The following is a 20,376-nucleotide window of genomic DNA, read 5'->3' as shown; positions in this document are numbered from 1 at the left end:
TCTTCAATCTCTTGAGACACTTTATCCTCATCAGGGAAGTTTTCTTCAGAGTCTGATGCATTAACTTGATCTATGTCAATCAGACTAATGTTCCCATCAATTGTCCTAGGAACAGAGTGCCTAATTACATTTGAACTGGTTCTATCTTTTGCAGAAACATTAGCATGGGATATATCTTGATTTAAAATAGGTGCATCATCAATATTTCCAAACAATCCCGAATGAAAACCTAAGATATCATGTTCTGAATCTCTGGAAGATGAATTAGACTTTGCATAAATAGGTCGGTCAAGCATCTTACCAGTAGTATTGTTTTTTTGCACCCAAGCAACATTTGATGGCTCATGCAACATAGATCTCTTCTGGCCTCTCCGTGACTATTCTGGCAGACCTTCTTGCAAAGTTTGGCAAGGATGTTTCTTCATGAATGATCTTGTGTTTTTTGCTCCTTGCATCTTGCTTGTCTTCTTTTCAGAAAGATTTGTATCTCACAAGGACTGGTTCAAAGTAACAGAGTCGCCAACCACAAAACTATGGGAATAATGAAAACAAGCAATCTTATCCACAAACACACAATAATTTTCTTTACAAGCCTCAACATAGATCTATTCTTATATTTTGATTGTAACTCTCCCCAGCAGAGTCGCCACATTTTTTGTCTTCAAAATCTGATTCCCTTTAACATCCTCAAAATAATATGGTTTAAAGCTTGGTGCAGAAGAGATATCAAAGATAAGGAAATTCTCAAGACAACATATCGCAAGGTTTGATTAGACCTTCTACACTTCGGGCTTACTCAGAGTCTAGGTGGGTATACCTTTGTGAATTAAATTCACGCTTTCAAACATAAACCCACAGCAAACCAGTCCGGAAAACCAGTGGGTCTATTCACCTTGAAATCAACTGAAAACAAAGAATGGAAATTGTACTTATGTTCAACATTTTTTATCAACAAAAGTATGCAATAAACAACTTCAATTTAATACCAGTGCCTTATCCAAGGTCACAGAGTCATCTAAACTCAAATAAGACTCAAACAAAACATCTTTATGCTTCCCGTCGACTTGGTTTCTATCAATCCTTGTATATGCCTGACACCTACAAGAACTCAAGCATTATAAACCAAGCTATGGTCATCAGAATTCAAATTTCATTCCAGAGAGTTTATTTCTATGAGTGATCCCCACCTCTTTAATTTCCCTCCTAAAGAGAAAAGCTAATGAACACTTATACTAAAATTGCTTTGCAATTCCATTCAAACAGAACAACCCTGGATTATTCAGAATGAAAATAGTAAACAAATTTGTGAACAAAATTGAAGACAACACAGAGCTTTACTCAAAACCGATGGTCTGTATATTGATATTTAGTTCAAAAAGTATTACAAGAAATTTTGATTCTCCATTAAACTTAGAAAAGCTCAGATAAATTTCTACAGCGTTTTCTTACAATTTTTTTTTTTGTGATCTCTTTTCCCTTAGTCTTGGTATCCATTTATAACAATATGGATGCACAAAGCTTCGGAATTCTCGAGGAGAGTTTGCTACAATCATTTCTTTTCAACAATAAAGAGGTTACAAGTTTTTCGCAAAAAACAGTTACAAGCTCTTTTCAGCGTCTGCAGCTTCTTCAACAGGCTATTCGGTTGCAACCTCTTCTATCTTTCTAGGGGCGCTCTCCAATTGTTTCGGATCATGGGTGGCATATTTAGTTGACCACTCACTATATATCTCTTCTGTCGGCCATGAAAAATTAATCACATCATCTTTAATTTTAGTCAACCTTTTCCAAGAATTCCTCAGTTTGTTGACTTCTGAATTAAGAAAACCATAATGTGACTTAATTTTCTCTATCTCTTGTATTGTCACAACAAATAAAGAAGTATCATCAAGATCAATGATTCCTTTAACTCTTGCTGACAATTTGGCTTCTATCTCCTTAAGCCATATTTGCTTGTCTTTTAATTGATCTTGATTAGCAAAAATTCTTGGGAGCAACTCAAAAACTTGATCAGTGTACTCCTTCTTGCACAAATTAACCTTCCTATCCACATTATCCACCTCTGCTGCCAATTGCATTAAGACTTTAGCAACATTAGAAGTGGATTTGATGATGGGATTGGCTCTTGCTTCATCACAGGATACACACATGAACTCTAGATCTTGCTCCCTAGGCCTCCATCTATCAAAAATAGGTGTCAAAATGGCCTTGTCTCTCCTCAGCTCATTCCATATTTCCATAATTTTACCTACATTGTTATAAAGCAATGAGATATTCACTGTATCTGCAAAACTGGAAATTGTAGCCCTTATTTTCTCCTCATATTTCTCTGCATATAGAGCCTGAGCCTGTTTCAAGTTTTCTAACTCCTGGGGAGTGATTTCAATCATTTGAGAGCTGGAGGATGCTGGAGATGGTGGAAATTCAATGATAGGGCTAGTAGGCAGAGGTCTTGCAGGAGAAGAGGAAATCATCAGTGTTGAAGACTCACCTTGTTGATATTGTCCCTTCAACTGGCTCTTCAACTTAGAAATGATGCTATCTTTACCTCTTACCTCTTCCTTGGCACTGTTATAGGCCTTTCAAACTGTTTCCAACTTAATTTGGAGGCCCTCTTTCTCTTTGGCTTCTTTCTCTGCTACTGGAACATTGAATTTTGCAGTCTCCAACACAGTGCTGGCAGCCTCTACTACCCCTATACTCTGTACTCTCTTCACCATCATTCCACCAAGGTAACTTGACCCTGGGGTGTCTTTTCCTTTCTTGCTCTCATTTCTCTTGAGAGACCACATGACTAGTGCAACATTATCCTTATTGAAAGTAACCCCTTCCATGGGTTTAGTCTCTTTTCTTACTGCATCTAATACCATGGCATCTGCAATATCCCATTCTGGTAAGATAAGCACTCCAGCTTGTGCTACCATATCTCTTCCCTGCTCAGGGGTGATGGTTTTAAACTCTTCCACTGAGGCTAGATCTTTATTGGGCTGCTCAGCCTTTCTTGTTTCACATCTAGCATTATATTTATCTATGTGCTATTTCCAAACAAACTGCATGAATGCTTCTGATGTGACAAAATTGTTATTAGCTAGAAAGGCACTACTTACCTTCTTTATCTCAGGATCCCACTCCTGGCCTTTAAGTTCAATGGAAGTAATATCCATTCCAGCAGCAATGGGTTCTTCCAGCATCCCCTCTTCTACTTCATCATAGGTGTATGCAATTTCCCCTAAACTACCCAATTGTATGAGTTGCTTAGCTGCTGCTTGCTCATTTCCTATATGGATAGGAGATTGGGATGGGGAATACAAAGGTGTATCTGATTGTATTTCTTTCCCCACCCTTTTCTTCTTTGGGCTCTCTTGGATGTCAATGACATCTTGTATCTTCCTCTTTCCTTTGGAGGTAGAGGGCTCCCTTGTTGTAGGCACCAGCACACTATAACCTAATTTCTTATGTAATGTGTAATCACCAGGAGGGATTGGCTTGCTGGAAGCTGACCTACTAAGGATCATTCTGGCTTTCTCAAGGTTGCTCTTGATTACAGCTTCCCTCTTCTCCTTCAATGTCTACATCACATCCTCAAAACAAACAATTAAAAACTTTATTTTCTCCTCTAGTGGGAAAAAGCTAGACAATGGGTTATAGATAGCATCAAACTGATGCACAAAATCTAGGGCTTTCTTATAAGCCACCCACTTTTCTTTTCTTAATTCCTGCTCATCTAGATCAAATTCATTTCTGATGAGGTCCTCAGGAAACTGGAATTGATGAGGCCTACCTCTGCATGCTACCTTCTTCCTAAACATACCATTGAAGAAGTCCTCTGGATCAGCACACCTGGACACTGCAGTGGATAAATGATAAGGTTTGAGGAAATCCTCAAAACAATTCTAGCCTCCCTTTGTTATTACAAATTGGTGAGCTATGGTAGCTGCAGGGAAAATAGTCCCTTTATCCCTGCCTATCAACTCTGCCTCTTGCAAGCCACCAATTTGTCTGAGGATCTCCATGATTCCCACTTTGAGAGGGACCTGGTAAGGTAACAAAAATGGAGTGCCTCTGAAACCAAAAATTCTGAAAACTGTGGAAACTGGATATAAATAAATGTCACCCTAGTTATGAACAATGTTTATGTTCTCTGCGAATTCTTTTGGTCTCATGAATTTCAGAAGAACTTTGGGGATTCTTGGGTTTTCAGAATAGAGGAGAGTCCTTATCTTTGATGCAAAGTATTTATCAAACTTCAAAAAACTGGCATCCTCTCTGTCCCATGACAACACGGTACTGAATAACTGTACTGGCATTTTTCCTCCTTCCTTCTCCTTAACCAGTTGAAATCCACTGGCAAAATAATCACCACCTTTAAAGAGAAAAATATGCATTAGGAGTGAGTACCATCGGAAAGGCCTATCCACCTTTCCATTCTTAATTCCTATCAACCCTCCATGGATAGCATCAGCAATAAAGGAGGCATAATCAAATGTGATTGCGAGAGAAGGATTCAAAATCTGAGCAATCATTAGCAAGTAATGATTCGGCATATTTGCTTCAGCATCTTCTCCCAAAACTTGACAAAGTGCCCAATACATTCCTTTGGCCCTCAGAGTGAACATACTTAATGAGAAGGGCTCTTGTGTGCTAGGTCCTACAACTGTTAACCCTCCAATTTTCACAAAAAATTCCTTAAGAGGCCCATTCCTGAGATGACTCCTCTGTGCACTGTAAATTTGGGCTAATGATGTGAAGTTTATAGGTTCTAGAAAGTTTGTAAACTCATTAAGCCCAAATGCTATCCTAAACTCATCAGCATTAATTTCAACAAGGGTTTTCCCATTTACATCCCGAATGCTTCTTGTAATTGGGTCATAGTTTAACGCCATTTGGGTTAGCAAATCTGTGTCCATGAGTACCCCTGGGACTACTAGTTTCCCAACATCCAGTTCCCAGATATTGTTTTGCAGGGTAGGAGAATTTCTCATTCCGAATCCCACTTTAAACAACCCCAACCCAGACAGTCCAACCTGTGGGTCTCTCAACCAATTGCCCTTGTCATATAATCCTTCTCCTATTTTTAGACGGGGAGCCTTGGGCACTAGCTCTTTTGCCTTTTGTGCCTGGTTAGTTGACAACGTCAACTGTTCTAAAAAATCATCACATACACTCCTCTCTGAATAGTTAACCTTACCGGAAAATTCTCTTTTAGGAGCCATTTTGAAAATACAAGAAATAAATGTCACTCTTAAACAACTCTGCGAAGAATTAATTATCTATTTTAGAACACTACACAAGAATTGCTACACAAAAATACAAGAGAACCTATTCTTTGCTTGAAGGAATTTGCTCTACAACTGAACCGACTTGCTCTGTATATCAGGAGAATGACTTTGTGTCTGCTCTTCTGCAAAATCCTTTAAAAGATATCTTTACCCGGTTGTTAGGAAATCAAATATTTGTACTCAGGGCCTTAACTATAACATTGATTCCGCATGCTTCGGCCATCCCTTCAAAATTGAATTCATACAAGAATTCATATTTTTTGCTCCAACGGGTCACAATATTCTTGCAAGTGTTTCATTTTGTTCTTTCGTAACGTTGCGAGGCATAACTATTGGGCAGCTTAGTCCTGTGAAATAACGCCAACCGTTCGATCAAAAGAAACTTGATCGAGCATTAGATTAACTGACGGCTTTGGCCTTTTTCTGGGTCCCGCTTTTCTATTGGCTACATAATACCACATGGCATCCAACCATTGGCCTTGAAATCCATTTCGCATTCCACTTGACACTGGCCGCGTGTCTTTCTTTTATACTGCCGGTTCCACCTTGACAGGCCCACACTTTCTTCTTAGACCACGTGTCATCATGACATGTGGCCGGTTCTCATTCACTCTCGCTATTTCGCGGGGTATAAAGAGTGAGCACCTTACCCTTGCGAAATAGCACGGACCGTTGGATCATCTCATAAATTGATCAGCGCTTAATCCTCTAAAAAGGCTCTCAGGAGGGGTGGGCCCGTTGACTCATCGTAAACACCTAGCATCTAGTCAGCTTTGGAGCTGATTTGTTGCTCTATCATTTGCCAAAAGAAAACCACGGGGCCCCACTTTCATCTCAACAACTGCATCCTCCAGGTCATCATCATGACACATGGATGGTTCTCGTTCACTCTTGCTATTTCGCGGGGTATAAAGAGTGAGCACCTTACCCTTGCGAAATAGCACAGGCCGTCAGATCATCTTTGAAGTTGATCGGCATTTAATCCCTTGAAAAGGCTCTCAAGAAGGGTGGGCCTACTGACTCGTCGTGAACACCTGGCACCCAGTCACTTTCAGAGCTGACTTGTCACTCTGTTATTTGCCAATAGGAAACCACAGGGCCTCAATAAATTGTTAACAGCTGTACTTGCCAGGTCATCTCCACCTGCGACCTAACTCACCTCTGGGGCCTGCCTTTCAGCCTTTAATCTTGACCCACTGACTGTTGTGACTTGTGCCATGTGCCACCATTTTACTTGCTGTCAACAACTAGTTGGACCGTCTATGTGGCATGCCATGTGGTTTTCGCAACTTTGCTGGTTTTAAACTACGCGCAACTTTGCCTAGCGAAATAGCGCGAGCCGTGGATCAATCCGTAAGATGCGCACTGGTTACTAGGTCTGACAACTTTAGAAGAAAAATACATAAGGCATAAATTTTTTGATTAATCAACATAACCGCCTAGGCAAACAACAAGGGGGGAACACTTCCTACGACCCCATGACCCATTACTTAAGTGTATAAAGTAACGAAAGATTAGAAACTAGAGGTCTTAGAATGAAACACAAGAGGATTTAAAAAAAAAGAAAACAAAAACCCTTAAACCCTTGAGGACTAGAACAAAGCTGAAGCATTTAGAACGACACCTTACTCAAAAATTTCAACATACCATAGCTAATCATGGGAAAAGAAAAACCCAATTTTAATCACTGATAACACGTCATTTGCATAATCATCCTAGAAAGTCACACCCCAAACGTCCAAATCACAATCAGAGGATCAATCAAACTCAACCTCAACTCAAACAAGTTTCTCAAGTTCAACAAATCAAACATTATCGCATCTAGAGAAATGGAGAAAACATCTTACATGTTGTGATCCTAGGTCCAAACCAAACAAGCAAACATCATGGATTGGTATTATACATTTCATAGAGAAGGTGGAGGATTCATCCCTTCCATTCCTATTACATCGCCATCCATAGAAACCTTAGCTCAACAAATCAATACTTTGCAACAACAAGTGATAGACATGACTAGTCCTGACAACCATAGGGGCTGGTTAGAAAACATGATGAGAGAAGTGATGACCATGAGGGAATCAGTATCAGAACAACCTTCTTCTTCTTGTGAGACCATTCAAACATGTCAACCTTCATTCTTCAACAAAATCGTTCCTAGCTCAGTTCAACCAACATTAGAGTCATGTAAACCTTCTTTTTCTTTTAATCCACTATATCAATCATACCAATCATATCAACCCAAAAATCAAACCCCTTTCAACCAAAATCAAACCTCTTTCAACCACATTCAAAGTACCTCTTTCAACCAAAATCAAACCCCATTCAACCAAAGTCCAAATCAAAATTCACACCAAATCAAAATTCACACCAACTCAACATTCAAAGTACCTCTTTCAACCAAAATCAAACCCATTTCAACCAAATTCCAAAACAAAATTCACATCAACCCAACATTCAAAGTACCTCTTCTAGCCAAAATCAAACCCCTTTCAACCAAATTCCAAATCAAAATTCATTCAACCAAAATCAAACCTCTTTCACCCAAAATCATACTCCTTTCAACCAAAATCAAATCCCTTTCAACCAAATCCCAAATCAACCATATCTATCCACCATTTCATCATCTCCTGAAGTCACACAAGACCAATCCATGCCATCTCTATCTAATAACACAACCTCCCAAGGGCTATCCATCGTACAAATCCAATCTAATCCAAGTCATGATTCAGAGAGTCTCATTCAAGATCCTTTCTCATCAGGCCAATGTGTTGAAACATCTAAGAATCTCCCACACATATCCAAACTCCTTCCCCAAGTCAAGAGGATGATACAAAATCAAAAGAAATGAGTCCCAAAACAAATAAAGATCAAGAACAACCACTTCCATCCTACCCAATTTTTGATCAAGATCCCACCGACCAAGAATCTTATGATGATCCCCTCGCTCTTTTCTATTCCATTCATAATCAAACCCTTTCCATCTCAAGAACAAAGTGTCATTTCAAGTCCCATCAAACATCCACCTCCTAAGCAAGATCAGGACATCTCTTCCATCATTCCTAATGATCCTATTCCAAGACAAGATCAAAGCATACCTTTACCTTCACGTCCTAAACAAGATCCCATTATTTCTCTGAATCCTGATCAAGATCCCTCCATACCTTCATCTCCATGTCATAATCCTCCATGTTCCTCACAAGATTCCCTCTCAAATGAACTTACCATTTCTCCTAGTGATCCCAATCCCTCTACACAAGTTGTTCATGAACCCCTTATCAATTAATTCATCAATCCAGATCATACTACATAGAGTAACTTGTCAACAATTGTATGTGAGCCATCATCACATGCTAATTTGGTGACAGAAACAAGTATGGCACCAACTAATGAAATCAACACCCAAATCATAACACTGGCAAATGAGATCAACACCTGGTTGGTATCATCATCCTCTTCAAGTGCATCAATAAAAATAAACATAACACCCTCAAGTGCTGAATTCATGGGTTCCAGAGATAGATTTCCCTTTGATGATCCATAAAATCCAAAAACTAAGGAAATCAACATTGGAGATGTTGAACATATACACTTAGCTGAGTCCTTATATCCTATTGGAAAACACATCTTTATCCAACTCTTCAAACAAAGACCAATGAACTACCTACACAAAACTCTCTGATCCTATGAATGACATGCACCTTATATGATATTATACCTAAGGGTTGGGTTAGTTTAGGTTTTACTTTCCGCATTGCATATCATATTATTCAAAGCATTGCATCATCTATAGTTTTTTTTTTTTTTTATGCATCGCATTCTCAAAGTTTCTGCATTTTCATATAGCAGCACCAATAAAAACAAGGCAACTATCAAGATTATCATTTGTTTGTATTTAAGAGAAGCAAGGGTCATCTCCATTCTTAGATATTCAGACATGAAATCTTTGAGGTCCTAAGGTCATTGATTTTCAACATCACCTTGTGACGACGCTTACTTATGGTTGGGTAGTGATTTCACTATTTGAGACTTGTTAACCCAAAATCTATCAATTGCTATATCTCAAACATATTAAGAAGATCTCTAATTCATTCTAGACACCTAGTTGATCATATGACTAGTGAAAAAACTAAAATTCTACTTCAGCGCCGCCGTAATTGTCACACCCAAATAGGTTTCATTACTTACAAGTCAAGGCAAGAAAATAAAAAGAAAAAAGCTATGCCAAATATTTATCTCAAGGCAAAAGAGAAATGTTATATAACTGAAATATCAAACATACAAGTACGACAAAAAGCTTGACTATGGGAATATGCAAGTAACTCCATCAGGGCTATGAATGCCTACTGAAAATGGAGCAATATTTGAGAAATTACAGTCTATAACCTCATCAAACCTCTCAAGGCTTGCTGGTAGTGAGGCTCTATTCAAGATTCTTTTGAAGTTAGGATAATCCATGTAGCTAGTCATATAGGATGCTAAGGATCGTTAGTGAACAAAAGAGCATGAATTAACTCATTTGCACACACATGGGAAAAAGAAGATCAAATTTTCAAGAATCAATGGGGAAGTTTTCCACGTTTCCATTTGTAAATCCTAGTCACTAAGTGTGTTAATTTGGATGTTCCATAGGACCTTAGGGATCAATTGACCGCTTATCTATGAAATGTTTTGCACCTCCATTTCAATTGGTGTATTACAAAGGCTAAAAAAACATAGTCAACCTTGTTCGAATAGGAAATGTTTCTTCATCATGCATATTGCATTAACATAGGTCATGTGAAAAATTCATTGTCTCCACATGCATTATGCAGATCATCATGTCATAAAGGTCTGCACACTAGGGGCATAACTGAAAAAATCCAAAAAATCATAGATAGTCCTGAAAAAATCCTAAGAATCATATAAAGTCTTGAAAAAATCCTAAAGATCGTATAAAGTCCTGAAAAAATCAAAAAATAGTGAAAATCCTACAAAATCCAAAATATTGAAAAACTCAAAATCAAAAAACATTGAAAAACTCAAAATCCAAAAACATTGAAAAACTCAAACATTCAAATATGATCCTGAAAAAATCCAAAACATTCAAATACAATCCTGAAAAAATCATCCAAAAATATTCAAATATCAATTCATATAATCCAAAAACAGCAAAAAAGCTCTTCGAAAAGAACTAAAAATAAAAAATCAACCAAAAAATTTGCAATAAAATGTCTTGTGAGAAACAAATACCACAACAGATATCCAGCAAACACTTCGCAGGAAGTCAACAAAGGATACGACTTTCCAGTCAAACATCTGCAATCAACTGATCAAACTGTCTTATCAGTCGTATCATATTCATATCAAAGTGATCATTATCTTGTCTTAAACAGAAGAGGATACACTCAAAATCAAACAGGTCAGTCTTAAACAGGGTCTGCAACTTTCTAAAATCAGACATTATCAACCATCACATCAAGCAACTAAGAATGAAGGCACAAGGTAAGTATAGCTGCTAAATTTTGTCCGGGTCAGTCTTTATCGTTTATCATTTGGTGACAGATTATGTTCCTAAGCTACTCAAGGATGTCCACAAGTGACTAGAGGAGCCATGATGGGCATTATCTTTTTCTTTGTTTGTTTCTTGTTTGCTACGTGTTTGTTTCTTCAATGAGATATCTTTACATCTTGGTTCCTTATACCCTGATGTGCTAAGATCCATTGTTCAATAATAAGGCTTAGTGATGAATATATGTTGCATAATAAAATATGTGACACAGGTTCATGATTCATTCAATTTCATTCTCATTCTCATCTCATTCACTTATTGCTAGTTTGTTGATTCTTTTCTCATTATCTCTTTCTAAATCATTTTCAATCATCTTCAATTGCTTCTAATTCTCATCTAACATTATTCTTTCATCAATCTATTCTCTCATAGTCTATCTCAATATTATCTTCACATCACCTATCTCTATCTCTAATCAACTAACCATTCTTCTATCTTTCATCTCACATTCTTCTTTTTTCAAGAGATCATTCATACCTTTAATGCACAAACAATCTCTCGAGGGGACATTACACCCTAAGTATCACCGGGGCATAATTTTTTTCATTTTCTTTGAAACAACATCGTTCCGACATTGTCTCAAAGAGGGGCAAATGTAGACACCTAAAAATGTCTCATTGATCAAGTACTAATTATTCCTGTAATTGATTAAATAATTCTTTAATTAAGTTAATTAATCTTATTCTTCTAATTTCATATTTCCTCATTATCTTACTAATTATTTTATTTCTTATTCTTTCATCATTTTTTATCATTTTAATAATTTTCTAATGATTTTATTATTTAATTAATTCTGATTAATTCCCCAATATAAATAATCTTTATTATTTAAATGAATTCTATTCTCAATTTATATCTTTAATCATCTAATCATTAACCCTTTTCTAAATATTAATTAAATATTATTATTTAATAAATTGTAATTTAATCCTTTAAATTAAATAATCTTTATTATTTAATTAAATTCCTTTTCTACATAATTAAATAGTTTCTTTAAATTATTTAATTAACTAATTAATTCTTCTAATTTCATTTAATTTCATTCTTCTTCTAATTCTTCTAATTTCTTCTAAATTCAAATACATGTGCATGATTTCAAAAACCAAATTAAAAATCAAAGTCAAGCTCTAAATATATTCAAATACTAAATTGAATTAAATAAATTCAATTATTTGAATAAATATCATGCAAAGATTAAATTGAAAATCTAAGTCAAAGTGCAAGCACATGCTAAATTAATTAATTAAATCAATTAATTAATTAAATCATTTATCTCTCCAGTCTCTATTTCCATCTTCTAGTTCTCTTTGTCATCTTCTTTATTTCCTCCAATCATTCTTTTTCTTCTTTCAGTTAGCCTTTTCTCAATCAGTTGACTCAATTAATCTATTCAATCTATTCTGTTTCACCTCCAATTTAGCATTTCAACTATCAATCAACTTTGATTCTGAGACCGAGGGAGAGTTAGAAGAAACTAGCAAAAAAGGGAGGATTAGGGCTAAGAAGAGGAGGATTATTGTGGAATATGAAATGTCAGACTCTGAAACTAATTCCCTTGAGGAAAAACCTATTAAAAAGAGGAAAGGGAAAGCCTCTGGAAAGAAGGCTCAGAAAAAGAACACTAAAAAGGGTAGCAAGTTTGATCTCAGTTATGTTCTTGTTGAGTCTGAGGAGGAGGATGATGAAAATAAGAGGATTGATAGTCAGGACAAAGAAGGGGAGGGTAACCTGGTTAAGGATAATTTGGAAACCGTGGAGACCGTGAATACCACTAGACTGCATAACAAGGAAAAAGGGGGTCAAAGTGATAGTGGTGAAAAAGATACCATTAAGGCCTTCTGTGAGACCATCACTACTCTGGTGAAGGATATTAATAGCTTGAAAAGAGATACACAGGCCATGGCAAAAATTACAGTTGGTGACAAGCCCTTGGCGGAGCATGTTAAAGAGTTAGTGGTCGTTCTGCATAATGCGCAAGCTATTGAATGTATGGTTGGAAAAATCTTAGCCATGAAGAAAAAGGTCAATGAGATGGGAGATAGAAAGGAAATGGACAACAAACTAAAAGATTTTGGCAGCAGAATTGACAAGCTGGAGCACAGTGTCAAGCAGATTGCTGATCAAAATTTCCAAATTCTTAAATCTTCGGTGGATAATATGAACATCTTTATCAACAGGTACGAGAACAATGAAAAGAAGGAAGGTGATAAAGAGTAGGTGAACAAGAAGGGTCATGAAAGGAGGACTAAAGCCAACACAAAGAATAAGGCCAACATCAAAGGTCATGAGTTGGAGGATATGAAGACCTCGACAAACAACATGAAACAAATGGTTGTTCATGCTGAGGAGATCCTGAATAGTATTTAGTTCCAGCTGTTGTCCTTGGTTCTATCTCTTTGTTGTCTTTTTCTTTCTTGCTGCTGTCTGTTCCAAGTTTTATGTAATTATGTAATGATATTTTAAGCTGTGCCCATCTGGTGGGTTCATTTTGACTTTTGAAGTGACCAGACACTTTTTTATGCTTTTTTGTTCTCCTGGCTTGTAAAAGGTTCGGGTACCTTTCAAATACATGTTTTTACTTAATCAAAACTATCAATCAACATGTGAGCTCACCTGAGTTCCACCTCTTGATCTTTCCATTCCACCTTTCAATCAATCTCATCCAAAAATCTATAAATTGAGCATTCAATCTCCATTTTCAATTCTCTCCTTAATATTGGACAATTACTCTAGATTGTGAACTTTGAATCTTTGTGTCAATTGCAGGTTGCCAGTGCAATATTTGAGAGCCATCATACCACAGAGAGAAGAAGAACAATGGAAGCTATGATGCATAATAGAGAGTTCCATATTGCTTAATTTAATTCCATTTTGCATCTATTTCATTGGTTTTATGTTTGAATTGCTTAGATAGTTAAGGAATTCATGATCATCCGTATTTCCTATTTGGCAATAGTGTATTTGAGCATAGCACAATAACTATAGTAGGTTCAATAGCTGAGCAAACTAGTATGGTGTGGTTGAGAAAGGTGACATCCAAGTGTGACACACTAAATTGTGAGACTGTGAGAGAAAGAGAGAGAGAAGAGAGGCCAAGAATTAGAGAGAGTGATCTCATAACTGGAAGTGTGAGAACCTATAAAGAAAAGAAGACTATTAACCGACATAGATCTATTTGACCAAAGTGTTGCAAAATTATTTTGCAACAAGAAGCCATAACTGTATCTAAATTGTATTTCAATATACATCACCAATTTGGAGCTTGGTGTAGGGGTTGGTGCTCCTTGGGTTGGTGTCCTAAATCTTTGTAATTCAGTGTTTCACTTGTGAGGCTGGATTGGAGCAGTAGTCTCCAACATCATTTCTCATTGAGGTTTTTCCCATATTGGGTTTCCCTCATACATCTGGTGTTGTAGGCTGCATTTATGTGATTGTCTTCTCTGGTCTCATCATTTTCTTTACTAATTTAATTGTTAAGTATTGAAGATAACAACTAGTATTCTGAAGTTGCCTAACCACTAATTCACCCCCCTCTCAAAAGTACTCTATGTTCAAGAATTGGTATCAGAGCTTAGGTTCCCGGTTATCTCTAAACCTTGGGTAGATTCTGGACTTAGAACACAATGGAAAGAAATGAGTTTGATTCCTCAAAAGCCCCTATGTTTGATGGATCCAACCATGCTTTTTGGAGCAGAAGAATGGAGACCTATATTTCCTCCCTTGGTTTTGATGTGTGGATGTCTGTCAAGAGTGGGTATGTTGTCCCTAGTGTTCCTCCCACTGATCCTGATGCCAAGAAGTAGTATGAGAATAATGCAAAGGCTAAACATGCTATCTTGAGCGAATGAGTTTGTCAAGGTCATGCACTGCACATCTGCCAAGGAGACCTGGGATAAAATGCAGCGGTTTGAAGGAGATGCAAAAGTTAAAGAGGCTAAGCTACAAGCACTAAGGGCCCAACTTTAAGGCATCAAGATGAAGGATGATGAAAAGATTGCAGACTACCTTCACAAATTTGATGAAATTGTGAATACCATCAAAGGACTCAGAGAAGATATTGCAGATGAGATCCTTGTCAAGAAGATACTTAGGTACCTTACACCTAAGTATGATACAAATGTGTTTTCTATAAAAGAATCCAAGGATCTAAATCTTTTCAATGGACTAGCTATTTGGCTCACTAACTGCCTATGATATGAGAACAACTAGTGATGCTTCCTTAAGGAAAGAGGCAATGTTCAACACCACTTAGAAGGGAAGAGAAGTAGCTTCTCATAAAGGATCCAATGAAGACTCTGATGTAGAGGTAGTAAACTTTTTCATAAAACTCAAACGAGGATCTGACAAGTATAAAGGAAAGTTACCACTCAAATGTTTCAACTGTGGTAAAGTTGGACACTTTGCTGAAAAATGTCCTTATAATGAAACTAATGGAGATGAGTCAAGAGGGTTTAGCAGATCTGTATGCAAAGATAAAGAAAGAAATGTCTACCAGCAAGGAAGAAGAGGCTACAGAAAGTAGAACAATCCATATACTATTGAAGATGATGCCACAGATGAAGAAATTGCATCAGAAGATGACTACCATGAGAATGACATAAAAGTTAATCTCTTTATGGCACTTGATGAACCAGTTGGTGATGATGAGGAAGAGGAGGATATTTAGGATGAAGTGGACTTAGAAGGAGAGCTTATAAGTGCTCTTGAGGAACTGAGTAAAATAAGAAGAGAACTCAATAAGGTCAAGCATGTTGCAATAGATGAACAAGGTCTCTTGAAGAAATCCCTGGATGAGTCAATTCAAGTCATATTTGACTTGAAACTGCAGCTGGAAGAAACCAAGAGAATATGTGAAGTTACATCCTCTAATCTAATGAAGAAGGAAAAGGAGCATCAATATCTAGAAGCAAAAATAGTGAAGCTCAGAAAGGAGCTTGAAGAAAGTAAGGAAGAAATTAAAGTAAGGAGAAAATATGAAGGCAACACTGAAGCCTTAAACAAGATGTTGAGAAAATAGAAGCAATCCAAAGATACCAATGGCTTAGGCTTTGAAGAAGATTAAAGTTCAAATAGTAAAGACACATCCGGTAAATAAATAAAGTTCACCTCTTCAAATGAAGGTGAAGAAATCACCTCTTCAAATGAAGGTGAAGAAAAGAAGACATTCATTGTAAGAAAGGATACCGGTAAAAAGACATATGCAAATGTTGTTGGAAATCACCACACAAACCAGTATACACAAGGAATGAACCAGAGGCCACACTCATCACACCATCATGCAGATTCGAGAAAAAATGCAAGAGTTGACCATGAAGGATTCGCCAAAGTCAATGACATGAAGGGAAGACCCCCAATGAGATAGTCCTTTGCAAGGCCAAGGCAACCTAACTGGTATGTTTCTAACTTTCATGGTTATTGTTACTGATGTAGCAAATTTGGGCATAGAATAGCTGATTATAGATTAACCAATAATCCCCCTATGTGTTATGAAAGTAGAAATACATTTAATGCACTTTGGGATATGAATGTTGTCTGTTATCAGTGCAATGGATATGGTCATAGGAGTTTTGAATGTAGGAAGAATAAACCGGTGCCCTACAATAATTTTAAAGATTTACCTTTAAATGAAAATGTGAAATGCTATAATTGTTAGGAGTTTGAACACATAGAAAGGTTTTGTAAAAATGGGAAGATCAAACAAAAGAAGACAAGTCCTAATCAAGAAATGGTAGTTGAACCTGAGCACAAAATAGTTGCTGACAAGAAGAAGGAAGCCAAAATGGTATGGGTTGAGAATGAAAAAGAAAAGACAGAATCAAGTTTGATAGTGGAAACTGCCTTACATGCTGAAAGGAAAAATCTATGGGTTGTAGATAGTGGTTGCTCCAACCACATGACTGGTGACAAAAAGAAATTCATCAAACTTGAAGACTGGAATGGTGGTTCAGTAAGATTTGGAGACAACTCATCAATCAAAATAAAGGGAAAAGGTACTCTACGTATTGATGGAAAATTGAAGGCACATGATATATATTATGTGAAAGGCCTAAAGAACAATTTGCTGAGCATGAGTCAGATGTGTGACAAAGGTTATAAATTCACCTTTGACTCAATTGACTACCAGATAATGAAAGACAATACCGGCCAGGTTGTGGCAAAAGGAAAGAGAACAAATGGCAATGTTTATAATCTGAAGGAATTCTATGATTCCCAATGCATGTTAGGATAGGTTGATGAAAGATGGTTGTGGCACCGAAGATTAGGTCACATAAGCTTTGATAACCTAGTTGTTGTAAGCAAAAAGGGGTGAGTGAGGAATACTCCATCCATCATTAAAATGGTAAGAACATTTTGTGATGAATGTGTAAAAGGAAAGCAAACTAAGGTGAGCTTCAGGACAAAAGAGCACAACACTTCAAGACCACTTGAAATTGTACATACAGATCTATGTGGTCCAACTAGGACAAGAGCGCTTGCCGGTGAAAGATATTTTATGTTTTTTATTGATGATTACTCAAGAATGACATGGGTCACCTTCTTGCAAGATAAGCCACAAACATTTGACAAATTCAAGATCTTTAGGATGATGGTGGAGAAATAAAGTGGGTGCAAGCTAAAATGTCTAAGATGAGACTAGGGTGGAGAGTTTACATCAAATGAATTTGAAGATTATTGTGAAAAACTAATACTCAGCCCCTAGGACACCACAACAAAATGGTGTGGTAGAAAGGAAGAACATGACAGTTAAGGAGATGGCCAGAACCATGTTAAATCAAGCTAGTCTGCCAGACACATATTGGAAGGAAGTTGTTCATACTATTGCATATACCTTGAACTAGGTTCAATTAAGAACAAATAACAAAATGACACCTTAAGAGTTGTGGTATGACCGAAAGCCATCAGTCAAATACTTCAAAGTATTTGGAATTAAGTGTTTTATCAAAAGAGACATGGATGGTCTCGATAGTTTTGACTATAGGAGTGATGAAGGAATATTCCTTGGTTACTCATCTAATAGAAAGGCCTACAAATTCTACAACAAAATACTAAGAAGAGTCATTGAGAGTGTGCATGTAAAAGTTGATTAGGACATGTACAAAGAAAGTCAACCACAAGTTAACCGATATGATGATTCTGGTGATGAAGGTGAGGAAGACGAGTCAGACAATGAACTAGAAGAAGTATCCAAGAAGGCTCCCAACTAGTATGTGTAATTGAATCACCTAGAAGAGAAAATTATGGGAAATAAGAGTGATGGTGTGCAGACTAGAAGAAGACTTACCCGGAATGAAGAAGAAGTCAACTTTTGCCTCATGATTGAAGTAGAACCTAAAACATTCAATGAAGCCAACAAACTACAAGAATGGATGGATGCCATGGAAGAAGAACTGCAATAGATTGAGAAGATCAAGACTTGAGAATTAGTCCCTAGACTGGAAGACAAGAACATCATTGGCACTAAATGGGTCTACCAAAATAAAATGAATGAATAAGGTAAAATTGTTAGGCATAAAGCTAGACTAGTGTGCAAAGGATACTCTCAGGTAGAGGGAATTGACTTTGAAGAAAAAATTGCACTGGTAGCTAGATTAAAAGCAATTAGAATGTTTCTAGCCTTCTCTACCTACAAGTGTTATAAAGTATATCAAATGGATGTAAAATCTGCCTTCCTAAATGGAAATTTAGAAGAAGAAGTATACATGGGGCAACCGAAAGGGTTTCTGTTGCATGATGATGAAACATTTGTGTGCCGGTTGAAGAAGGCCTTGTATGGTCTAAAGCAAGCTCCTGGAGAATAGTATTCAAGATTAGATCAATTCCTAAAGGAGCAAGGATTCAAAAAGCGGAGTGCTGACAACAATTTGTACATAAAGAAAGATGGAAACCATATGATCATTGTGGTTGTGTATGTAGATGACATTATCTTTGGAGGCAACAAGGAAACCCTCTGTAAAGAATTTGTTGATCAGATGCAGTCAAAATTTGAGATGTCAATGCTTGGTAAATTGACATACTTCCTTGGTTTGCAAATATTACAACAAAATAAGGAAATCTTTATCTCACAAATCAAGTATGGAAAGGAAATGTTGAAAAAATTTCAACTGGAGGATTGTAAACCGGTAAGTACTCCCATGGTGACAGAAAGTAAATTAAGCAAGAAAGATGAATCACTGGTGGTGGATTAGAATTTTTATAGATCCATGATAGGTAGTCTATTGTATCTAGCTACTTATAGACCAGATATAGTACATGCAGTATGCATGGTGGCCAGATTCCAAGCTGCACCTAAGCAGTCACATATGAATGTTGTAAGCAGAATCTTTAGGTATCTACAAGGGACAGTTATGGATTGTTGTACCCCAAATAAGGGGAATTCATCTTGGAAGCATATACTGATGTTGATTGGGCATGTTGCATTTATGATCGGAAGAGAACAAGTGGTGGTGCATTCTTCCTAGGTGACTGGTTAGTCTCATGGCATAGAAAGAAGCAGGACTCAGTGTCTCTATCAACTGTTCAAGAAAAATACATTGTTGCTCCTACATGCTGCTCTCTGGTGCTTTGGATGAAGCAGACCCTCAAAGACATATAGGTGGACATCATTGACCCTATTCTCATTCGGTGTGATAATTCGAGTGCAATCAACATAGCAAAGAATCCGGTCATGCATTCTAGAACAAAGCATATTGCTATCAAGTATCATTTTCTTAGAGAGAAGGTTGAAGGACATGAGGTAAGGATGAATCATGTCCCTATTAGAGAACAAGTAGAAGACATTTTTACCAAACCATTACCAATAAGCACATTTGAGTACATAAGAAAACAAGTTGGGAGCTGTGTCATCTGTATTATGCACTTGAGAAAGAAAATATTTATGAGGTTCAGGGGGAGCTCACTGTAGTCTAAGGGGGAGTGTACAATACCCTTTGTCATTGTGTCAAAGGGGGAGAAATGTATTGGTATGAAGTGTCCTATGGTAAGTTGACATTAATGCCAAAGGGGGAGATTGCTGGCAATTTGGCATTAAGTTGTCATTGATGTCAACCGGTTTGGCAAGGTCACCGCTAAGTAAGAAGTGGTGACCAATATGATGGAAATACACATGAGAGTGGGTAGATAGAAGGACAACTATTGATACACATGACTTGGGTCATCTACCGGTAAAGAAGGCTTATCGGTAAGGCATAGAATGAGATGAAGGTTGCTTGTGTGCTATGAAGGCAAAACATTTGGTAAACACAATAGAGGGGATGGTTGATGGTCATACTGGTAACATAACTAAACCGGTAATCAACCTGGGTCGAAAAAGTATGTCAAACCGACATAAGAATCCAAGCAAAGGTGGATGTTGACAAGCATGACAACTGGATGCCAGGTGGAGGTATTGCATAGGGCGGTTGAGTGTGCATCAATGTAACAAATTTGCAAGCAGGTTGACTTTTATGACGAACCCGCAAGTCACAAAGGATGCTAGAAGATTGCGGCTCAAGGAAAGAAAGATGGAAAATCAATCGCATTGATCTTGGAAGAAGATTTGATCTGCGTACA

Source organism: Cryptomeria japonica, chromosome 5, assembly GCF_030272615.1.
Source record: "Cryptomeria japonica chromosome 5, Sugi_1.0, whole genome shotgun sequence".
Taxonomy (NCBI): domain Eukaryota; kingdom Viridiplantae; phylum Streptophyta; class Pinopsida; order Cupressales; family Cupressaceae; genus Cryptomeria; species Cryptomeria japonica.
This window is presented reverse-complemented; position numbering follows the sequence as displayed.